Source organism: Lonchura striata, chromosome Z, assembly GCF_046129695.1.
Source record: "Lonchura striata isolate bLonStr1 chromosome Z, bLonStr1.mat, whole genome shotgun sequence".
NCBI lineage: Eukaryota > Metazoa > Chordata > Aves > Passeriformes > Estrildidae > Lonchura > Lonchura striata.
The window spans coordinates 14,301,688-14,313,159 of NC_134642.1; the positions used below are offsets into that span (position 1 = coordinate 14,301,688).

Below are 11,472 nucleotides of genomic sequence, written 5' to 3' on the forward strand. Positions count from 1 at the left end.
TTTGACAGAGGTTACATGTTTACCCAACTAAATATATTGAAAGAGAAAAGTGTAAAACTCTCTTGGACAGGGTAGTTAAAGTGGAGGAAAGTGTTATTTTAAAGCTTAGGGAATATCTGAAAATTTGGTGGTGTGGATGTGATACAGAACTTTGTACTCTTCTATATACATGGAAGGCTCTCTTTCATAAAGATGTGTAGTATAAGGCTGCTGGAGTGATGAGCTTTTATCTACTTTCAAGCCAGGCATAAACTTCTTTCAGATACTGACATGATACTGTCCCCTGTATTCCTGGGAAAGATCCCCCATTTCTGAGCAAACTATAGGGCATTAGTAGTAGGCTAGTGATGGCACATAGTGCTTGGCTGCTCTAATGACTGGCTTTTGGATGAGCAAATTCTGATTAAAAAATTAGCTGTAACATCTACTGTGAGGTCACTGGTGCTGCACATTCAGTGTGAATCTTCTCTAGCCAACAAAACTACAGGGACTGAGAGCCTGTAATTTGTGAGAAAGATTTTTTAATTCAGGCCCTGGAGATCCCGAGTTCTTGCTGGTTTGTAAGATGATATTAACTTCCTTATGCAGAGAATGGGGCCCTGCTCACTATCAGCTCTGACATTTCAATGATCCAGTTACTGAGTTTGCCCGTGTGCTGTGAAAGCCCTCATTAAATTCTTGTCTGAGGGTGGTGTCTTCTTTAATAAGCTAAGTCTGCTCAGATGTCTAGACCAAGACTATTTCCATAGGATGACATGACTCTGCTCTTTGATCAGTATTTATAGTCACTTCTTTTCAATATGGCAGAGAGTTAGAATGTATTTCTATTGCATCAGTGTACCACAAAGTGTGTGTTTTGCATTCCTCCCTACTGTCTCTGTTTATATGTGTCATACCACAATCCTTTGAAAAAGACAGTCTGATTTCCTGAAGGATTTGTGTTGTGTGTGCCCTGAACACATACTAACCCTCTCTTTGTAACACCTTATCACCCATGACCATGATGCTGCCCTCTGAAATTCCATTCTCCCACCCCAGTACCTTCCCAGTTCCTCTCACACTGGTCCACTTGAGTACAGGAGTACATTATTATTACCTGAAAGATGGGCATATGCAGATTAGACAGACAGTCCAGATGAAGCTTATATGGTTTGATAATGAAAATGTGATTAACTAACCCTTCAAAAGGTAATTTGAGATTTAAACTTCTATGAAAACATGAATTTTCAGAGGATTTATTGGAGATTTTTATTTCTGAGTCTTCAACCACATTTGACAGGCAAGTAAAATATGGACACAATTTTTGAAGAAACTGCTATAGGTGAAGGAGAGAGACAGTCATATCAACAATTTAAGGGCTTGAAGAGGTCTCAGTTTCCCAAAAACAGGGGAGTGAAGAAACCAAAAGGTAGATAGCCATATGCATTCCTTGAACTATTCGTTACTGCAGGCCATTAAAGTTGCATGATGGGAGTGGGATGGGCCAGTGAAGTGTGACTTCTCACTAGGTCAAACTATTCAAACAAGGAGTCCTTTATGGTCATGCCAGAGCATTTGGAAATCAAAGTGCTCCTCTCCGAGCCCACAAGTAGTGGATGCTGGCAAAAAGAGAGGTAGTGGAATGTTTCAAATCGTTCTTGGCTACTTTCTCTGATTTGTGTTTTTTGTATTGTTGAAGCAACTTGAGAAATGTATTTTTTCCCAAGTGAAATTTAAGAAATATGGCTTTAGATATAGTGCTGGGAAGACAGTGTTGTCTGTGGTGACAGGATCCAAGGGAATGGCTTGAAATTGTGTCATGGAAGGCTTAAGTTGGAAACTGTGGAAAGTTTTTTCACCTAGAGGGTGGTTGTGCACCAGAACAGACCTCTCAGGGAAGTGCTTCCCATTAAAATGTTCCATGATTTTAAAAATTTGTTACATTTTTAATTTGGCATCTATCTATCCCTGCCATCCCACCCTCCCCCTCTCAAGCTGCATTGTCAGGATATGTAGTGTTTCAGTCTGCTCATTTGGTTTCTTGAAAGGATGAAACCTGAATGCCTGCAGTCTAGGAACTCCATGGAAAAAACATACTGCCTACCTTTAGACTGTACTAAAATCTTAGCCTAATTTCATAATACAATGTTATTCTGCACAAACTGTCTGTCAGGCTGCTGTTGAAGCACCTTTGAAACACCTCCTGAGAGAAGCACTAGTCATACCTTGTTTTGTGTTTAAATGCAAGAAAAAAATGTCCGATACATTTGCAAAGAGCACCTGTATTCTCTAAGACAGTGACCTGTCAGGTAAAAGGCTATAACAAATGGTCTTAATACAGGTCTCAGCACTGCTCAGCACATTAGTGGCATTCTCACTATGGTTAATGTAATTTTAAACTCATGATATAAAATCTTTATTTTATAATATTTGTATATTTTATATATATATATATATATATATAATATATATATATAAAATAAGAATTTAGAAAACTAGAAAGTAATTTTCTTCTCTTGAAATAAACAGATATAAACAAAATCCTGAATTTATTGTAGCCTGCAAGATTTAAAATCTTTAACTTTGAAAACACTGAAATTTCTCAAGGCTTTCTCTAAAGAGGATATTTACTTTTTTCCTCTAAAAAAAATTAATCTAAAATGCTAAAAACGTGCCATCAGTTGGATTTTTAAACATTGTGATTTATAGCACTGTGAATTAAACCTTATAATCAATCCATCAACACCTATGAGTGTTAGATTAATAAACATTATTCCCATTGACATAGCACCTGTATAGGTCCAACAAGACCTAGTGCAAAAACCCCCACAATGTACCTTTTTTTTTTTTTTTTTTTTTTTTTTCCTGCCAAAAAAGGATCATTTGTTAAACTAGAAGACAGAGAGAGTTGATATTATGATACTATTGTATGGCCACTTACCTGAATTAGGTGGAGACACAGCTTAAATTCTAAACATAATAGTGTGACATTTGATGGTAAAAAATGGGTGTTTTTTAATTGCCAGCTTTTTCTCAACAGAGTTTACATGAATTTCAGGGAAGTATAGTATTCTCTAGTTATAAGCAAAGCCCAGAACAGTAACAATCTGCACCACACAGCCAAAAAAAGTAATGGTGGCATCTACAGATACACACGTTCCATGTTTGCACAGTTCCATGAGAACCACAGGCTGTTACAGGCAAAACTGATGTGGCAGCTGAGAGTCTTCTCTGAGAAATGCCTGCTGTCTTTGTGTACCAGCCACAGCCATGGCAGAGCTAAACTTTACAGCACTACCCTTTACAAGGTGTAGCTGTAGTGGGTTTGCATGGCAAGGTTTTGGTTACAGGGGTGGCTTCTCTGAAAAGCTGCCAGGAGCTTTCCCTGTCCAACACAGCCAGTGCCAGCTGGCTCCAGGACCATCCTACTGCTGCTCAAGATCAAGCCTCAGTGACTATGGCAATACCTATTTGTTTTTTTTTTTTTTGGTGTTTACTGTTGGCATGGTTTGAAAAGACAGGTGTTTGCTAAGGAAAGCAGGAGCCTTCCTTGAAAGGGAAAATGCAAACCCCCTCCCTCTGAATTATTATGATTTTTAAATTAAGGGGCTCTCAGGCAAAGATATGGGAGTAGGAATAACAGTTTTTATTAGGAAAAAATAAAAATAAAAATGCAGTAATACAAAGCAACACTGACAGTGTCAGAATACAACCTGACACCCTGTATGTCAGGGTGCTGGTAGCAGTCCCATTAAATGTTGCCTGCATTCCTCCTGCAGTGACAGCTGTGGTTCTGTTGAAGCAGTGATCCTATAGAAGGGTGGAGTTTTTCTCTGAAGGTCCAGTGGTGGTGTAGATTAGCCTGGTCTTCCTCTGGGAATACAGTGGGAAAAGGCTGCTCTGATGTTCCAAAGTTCAGAATATATCCAGGTAGGAATGCTTGGCTCCTTCACCTGGGTGGAGCATCTCACAGTGGGGTGATGTAACTTTATCAGTCATGCAGTGAGACTCAATGGCTCATTAACAGAAGATATTTCCCAGAGGGAGGATTGGTTGTGGAAGGGATAAAGAAAAACTGCCCCACCTGGTTTTAACAGGTGGCCCAATTAACAGAAGACAGCTGCCCTACCTCTAACAGATGGCAATAGAATGCACACCCCCTGCCATATCTCACATTCACAACCTATGACAATATGAGTGAAGACTATGTGATGAATGTGGATTTTCATTATAATTTTAAATGTGTGATTCACAGAGGCAGGAGTGGAACGAGCAGTGCTTAGCTAGATATGTGTTGCTTGCTGTGACCTGGACAAAGACTGTTAGTGAGGGAGGCACCAAGAGCCTAGCAGGGTGTCAGCATGGTATGCTGATGACATGCTGAGGAGAACAAGATTGGGGAAATGCTGTGAGAAAAATACTTCAGAGAAGCTGAAAGCCCTTCGCTAATGTATTTACTCATTCTATGGCTGCCATTCCCATAAGGCAACAGACAGTGCCACACACTTCTCTGAAGTTAGTGAAATGTAAAACATTTTAAATACGAATATTTCTAGGGACCTCTAGGTAGGTTCATTGTCTGCTACCTCACATAGCAGCTGTCTAAAGCAATTTTAGTCACTTTTTCTATTTTAAAACCTTTTGCTGAACTTGTCACAGATTGATAAGACTACAAAGGGCAGAAAACTGCAGTTTACCCTTTGCAAGTGTTGTGAGCCCTAGGCTGTACCAGTAGATATACTTCATGTGCCCTCTATACAGCCTTCAGCACAGTTAAGCACAGTGCATCTGCACAAGGGCAGTGGGTTCACAAATTATGTTGTAGTGGCTCACCTAATCTTGTTCTATCTGTTTTCAAAACAGCCAGGTATCTCACAGTCAGTTTCTTTTTTTCACAAAGAGGAGGTAGTGAGGTAGTCTAGCAGCTCCCAAATTATGGAGAAACTGGACGCTAGCAAAGGGCAACCAGTGACTGAGTGTCTTCTATAAGTCTGTATAGTTCAAGTCTGTGAAGATTTGTCCCCTTGCAAAGGCTTCCTTTGACTAATCCTCTGTTAAAAAACCATGCCACGTGGACATAATTTCAAAAACATTTCAGTTAGAAATATAATACAATCAATACAATCCTTCATTTAATCAAGTGAAACACAAGCTGTTGCAAAAAAACAGCTACATGACCCTCATATTTCTTAAAGAAATTTCTTTAAGATATAATTTCAGTCTAGCTTTGGTACTGGTTTTGCTATAAACCTAGAATTTGGAAAACAGATTTTCAATTCTATATTTCCTCTGAGAAACCCTGTCCAGATATTTTAGCTGCTGTTTCACATACCTCAGCTTAATCATTGATAGGCTGTTAATGGCAAGAACTGTGTAAGTGCCATTCACTGGGAATAAACCTGTATGAGCTAAATAACACCATCCAAAATGCAGAGGCATTGATTTGTATGTTGCTTCCCATGTATTTCTCAGCATATGAAATTATTTACTATTGCACACATAGTTATCAATTTGAAATGGCATCCTTGCTTCTCAAAAGTTATTATGAGGAGAGAGATGTTTCTTGGACATAAGCTTTTGACTTGCTGAAGATCCTATAAGAAGAACAGAGAATTAAAGAGAAATCCACAGATTTTTGCTCTTAAAAAAGAGCAGTTAGCTGCATGGTTATAAAAAATAGTTCTAGAAATTGTGTGTGTGCGGCACAGCACAGCTTTGAAATACTGAGGGTGGTCTGAAGAGGCATCTCATCAATGCCTAACTTTCCTTCCATTTCACAGCATTAACTGTGTGTTTCTAAAGAGAGGCTTCAGTTCAGACTGAAACATAAAAGTGCAAAACAACTTATAGAAAGACCAAGAAAAAGGACAAATAAGTACACTAGTGTCACTGTGCTCTGTGAATGTCAGAAAACACTGTGAAAGTGAATGTCAATGAAGCCTTTCAGAACACCGTGTGAAATCACAGAGGAGTCTTTCTAAAGCATCACAGGTGGTTCTTCCCCAGAAACCTCGGAAATCCTTGCCTCTGGTACACTTTAGTCCCTTCAGGGAAAAAAACAAGCTGGCACACCTAATGACACAGTGCATTAACACCTTTTGATAAAATGCCTGCCAAAACTCCATGCAATTTGGGGTTTAACACAATTAGTCAGAAGTATTTATTCATCATTCTGAATGCTGTCTCTGATTTTGCTGGGTAAGTGGTTTTACTGTAGCCTCAAGATGAAGTTCCAGTTAAGTAAGTTGGGGTATTGGATGAGAACCCATACATCATACCATTGCTTTCTTTTATAGCATTTCACTGCTATTGCTTTGTAGTAACTGTGAAGGTGTGTGCCTGGAAGTATAAAGCATAATTTGTTATTTCTTATGATAGCTTCAAATGAAAGCCTGAATATCCCTGCTTACTAGAATATAGCTTCCTAATGTAGGCTTGGTGCATCTTAACTATCAAATTGTTGCTTTGCTTAACATAAATACACTCAAAGAATCTAAAGCTACTCAGGACTAAAATAATTGCATTTGTGAAAGGTGGAAACCAATCCTTTGAACTTAGTACAAAGCTTTCTCTAAAGGGACAAAAGATACTGTGTATAGGGTGTTGGATTGGTGGGTGTTATTGGGTTTTTATTTTTTTTTTTTCCTTCTATACCATCTCTGTTCTTTGAGTTTATAAAAACAAATTAAAATAAAAATGTTGCTTTCAATTGACAGTTTTCAGCTCAAATGAAAACAGTAGGGAAGAGAAGAAACTTAATTTTCAGCATATACTTGCAGTGTCACTTTAAGAATAACAAAATTATCCCCAAAATCTGATATGTTTTGGAATATCGCAGTTTAATGTAATGTTTAATATCGCAGTTTTTGGAGTATTGCAGTTTAATGGTAGAGCATAAATGCTGAAATGTTTGGATTCAGATTCAACTCTTGATTGTGAGGGTATGTTCAGAGACTTAGGTGTTGGCTATGGTCTTGTGTTTTGGATGCATAAAATAGAAATATAAACCTTTTACTCCTTTAGAAATTGCTATGAGAATTTTTGCTTTACAACACTTTTTTGTTGTGCCATATAATGATAGAATAGTTTGTGTGGGAAGAGACCTTTAAGCATAGTATAGCCCAGTCCTCCTGCAGTGAGCAGAGACATCTCCAAGTAGGTCAGGTTGCTCGAAGTCCTGTCCCACTTGACAGTGAATTTTTCCAGGGAAGGGGCACCTGCCCCCTCTCTGGGAAACCTATCCCAGTGTTTCACCAACCTCACTTAATAATTTACCACCCTCATATCTTTTGCCATTGGAAAAAAAAAAGTATTCTTGGACAGCCAGTTACATGAAGATGATATATCTAACTATAATTTGTTTGGATGTCTTCCAGGCACACTAAAATCTCTGATCTTTCCATTACTTTTGGCCTTCTGAGACAGTAGCACGTTTATAACCAAATGAGTCTAGGAACACCAGAGATATCTAGACAAGACAAAAGCAATTCATGTGTATGTTCACAGCCAATTTTTTCGTCAGAACTTCCTCAGGCACTGATCTGTTCTCCAATCTTCTGAATAAGATCTGTATTTTAAGACTAAAGTAAGATATACAGTGAAGACTGGCAGAGTAGTAAACTGAAGCTATCTAATTGACAATTGGGCTAGATTTACTGATACCTGTTTTCACTGCCAATTATCTAAATATATAGCATCCATTTAAAGGTTAACTTTGTCTGAATGCTGAAGAGACCATCTAGTCTATGTTGGATTTAGGTGACATTTTCTCCTTAGTGGTTAATGCAGGTGATATAGCTAACAAGCCTCTATGCCTTGGCTTTTTAAAATGTTCTATGGTGGATGTAAGTGACTGAGAGGAATTCATTCACTTTCCTGTGGCCCTGAATTAAGGTAAGGAGGCAAATTGAAAAGGTGTCAGAAAGTTTAACAATAAGGCGAGAAACCCTATACAATTCTAATACTGTTCAAAATAAAGAAGCAAGACAAAGAATTCTTCTAATATTGTCTAAGGGGTAATGCAAGAAATTTTTTTTTTCTAATAAAGACTACTCTTCCTATGAGGTGTCAAATAACATCATAATTCATTATGAATAATATCTTTAATCCTGCTGCCTATGAGGATAATACTTCAAAGATTTTTTTTGTCAGTTTGTTTCATCTGTAAAAATAAAAAAGCTATTTAAGCAGAACAATTATAGGGACTATCATATGCATTTTCTTTGCATAATTGAGTCATGTTTTTGTGCTCAGGTATTAACAGAATTCAATGCTAAACAGCAGAAAAGCTATTAAAAAAATCAGTGCTAGGATTTTTCCTTCTGCATCTCTGCAAAGCTTCAACCAATCACCTTATCTAAGATAGCAAGAATTCAACAGCAGGGTTAATTGAACTACTGACAGAAATTTTCGCACTTAGATCTTTTATTAGATTTATTTTTGTTGGGGGGAAAAAGCCTTCACTGTGAAAGGGAGGTAAACTGGAAACTGAGACTTGCAAAACTGAGGACTTTTAAACCTTTTTCCATTAACAGAGGTGCATGCCTTTGGAAAGTTGACTGTCTCCACTACCATTGCTTGTGGAGGAGGATGGGGAGGGCAGGGGTATCAGAGGCTGCTGATTTTGCATTTATATTTATGCAGAAGAACCAGAATAAGCAGACTCAGAATGACAATTAGAAGGCATTTTCCTGTGTGCTGCAAGAGAGACTATTGAAAATGTTTTCAGAGTATGATTAATGTAGAGGGAAAAAAAAAGGCAATGACAGAAATAAGTGTAGGTTAAGCTGTAGACATAGCAAAGCAGGCTGCTACCACCAGATTATTAACAGCCCACAGTGATGCTGAGGACACTTTAATAAACCCATTCAGGGAGGATTACTGCTATTAGGGATAATGATCTGTGGCAGCACCGTGTTTCATATGAATAATAGGGTCTATATCCTCCAGCAACAATCTCTGCTAGAGCTATTTTATGTCTGCTGATACATATGACATTTTTCTTTGATCATAGCAAAGTGGATAGTTTGATACTTATATTTTCATCATTATAAAAAATCCAAAACCAACCAATGAAATTATTAGAGCTCTGCAAATTATTATTACAGAAAGGATGGACAAGCATCCAAAGTCAGAAAACATTTGGAATGTGGTATAGTCTGCAAAGTTAGAGTTCTAAAAAAGCTTATTTTTATTCCATTGACCTGCCTCTGTCTGCTCAGAATCATAGCCAAGAATTTCTCCACAAAATCTTTCCTGCTTTCCTATGAGGCATGACACATGAAAATGAGCCTCTCTTTGCAGGCTCTCTGTAGGCACATTCTCAATTTGCTGCCTGAGGTCTATTGCAAAGTGACCTGAGGCCTGGGATCATCCCAGTGTCATGCAGAACTCCTTCACGTGATGGAGCAGATTCCTTCTATAAATGGTAATTTGCAGTAGGTTCTCTTCTTGAGATGAATGTTTCTATATAAGAAGAAACTTCTCTACTGGTTTAATGCAGACATGGCATGGGCACAGTTATGTCCTAGAGTTTGGGAGTTTTTTTGCTGCTAAGCCAGTAAAGGGAAAGTCCTTTCTTCCTATCAAAAGATATTAACTCTGAATCTAAAAGTGTATTTGAGTGTCAGTTTAATCTGGGCGACTGAAGCTTAAAAAAGATCACATAAGCAATTTTTGCAGAGTTGGTTCATATGTCAAGAAAAATTCTCAGTGATCAGAAAAAAACCCCAAACATTAGCATAAATGTAAAAGAAAGTGAAAGAAAATATGGTACAAAGGACAGGAAAAAATAGGGAACAATTCTCATCTCTCCTTGTGGTGTGTGTCAGTTCTTCTGACAGGTATCATGTTCCAGCAGCTTTTGTCTATCAAAACGTCCACACAGAAGAAATTTCCAGGTAAGATGTAAAGTGAAGAGTGAAAACAATGGCTTTAGATTTAATTTATATTCATTTATATTTCACAGGTCATTCTGTAGGATCACTTTTTCAATAAACCTATAAAAATCCTGCTAACTATAAATAGTAAGAAGTAATTTGCCTCTGGTATTTTGCATTAATAGCGAGAACCTGACTTTTGCTCAAAGAAAATACCCAAACTGTCAATGCAAAACAGTGATAAAAGCTAAGCAGACACTGTTCTGTTTTGTATCCAAAAGACTGTCATGCACTTACATGCACTTACAATTACCAGGCACTGGTAATTTTTATTTTCACTATATCTCACTGACCAAACTCTGCTGCCATTGGGAATTATGCTTGCTGATTTCAAAACCAGCCAAGTTAAGCCAGTGGTCTGGAAATCCCATTTCTTTTCTGATAGAAATGTAGTCCCTGCTTGCACGGAGAGAATGTTTCCTTTCTAAACCCTGCCAGAAGATGAGAGGCTTGCCACAACATCCAGTGGTGCCCTGATCACTATGGACTTCAGAGTGACAGCTGCTGCTTCTCTCTGAAAGAGATATTACAGGTTTAAAACAGATATCTGAAAGGCTTTACAGTGCAGTCACTATACTGAGGTCCTAATACTACTGTTCCTGCCTCAAATCCATTTTTGCCATTACCAGACATGCTACATCTTTAAAGCTGAAATTTAATCATCTGTATGAGAAAATGGAGGTATGTGCTTGGACTACACTAGGACAATGAAGAAACTATGGGAACTAGATATCACATCAAGATATTGTTTGTTGGAAATGCAGCATCTCATCAGTGGCTGTCTCTTTTTTTTTTTTTTTTTTTGTACTGTAGGGACATTCTGTGATGTCTCGCAGCTTGCTTTTGTCCTACAAGTAAACATGCAACCCAGCTTCTAGAAATGAAATGTCATCAGCACTGAGATACATTAGCTATCACAAGATCTGGTGTCTGTGCCTTGTAAGTATATTCTGGTTTTATGAGAACTTGGGATTTTTTCAGAAATGTTGATGTAAATGTAGTTTGCTTTGCCTGATGATCATGTGTTTCCATGTCTGTCACCACATGCTGTTGTTATGACCCATGAATCACTCATGTTTTGCTGTTCTTCTCACACATTCTCTTGCCACACCATCAGGGATATGGCTGTCTATGGAACTAATTTTAGGTACTCTGGTGGAGACTACACACCTGAAATAACAACAGGCAGATCTCATACCATCAAATAAACAACATAGGAAAGAAGATTCTTTTTAAACAGAAACTTATTTTGTTTTAGAAATTATCTGGTCTGCTGATAGATCCCTTCCATCATCTTTTCTGTGTTATCTGACATGATATTGTGTAACCATTAACTCTATTTACCATTTCACATTCAAAAATGTACTTAAATGGAATATAATCGAGTTATAACAAACCAAAGCTCTCTATAATCTTCTTTTTAGTTCTTTGAGCAAGAAAATAGAAAATCTGATAAAGTACAGCATTCTGGGTCATAACAGTATCCCTCTTGTAACACAAAATGAATGCCATTAATCATGAGAAAAGATTATGATGCAACTTTCCTTTGCATGCT

The 11,472-nt window shown here is 37.8% G+C and overlaps 1 protein-coding gene across 1 annotated transcript in view; it reads left to right on the top strand.

Moving 5' to 3' along the window:
- ENC1 (ectodermal-neural cortex 1) overlaps positions 1 to 10,742 on the top strand; it is a 70,814-nt gene extending 60,072 nt beyond the window's left edge. The window contains exons 4-5 of the transcript XR_002465562.2: positions 9,810 to 9,878; positions 10,731 to 10,742. The gene's annotated coding sequence lies outside the window, so the exon portion shown is untranslated. The remainder of the gene's footprint in view (positions 1 to 9,809; positions 9,879 to 10,730) is intronic.
- Positions 10,743 to 11,472: the final 730 nt, after the last annotated feature.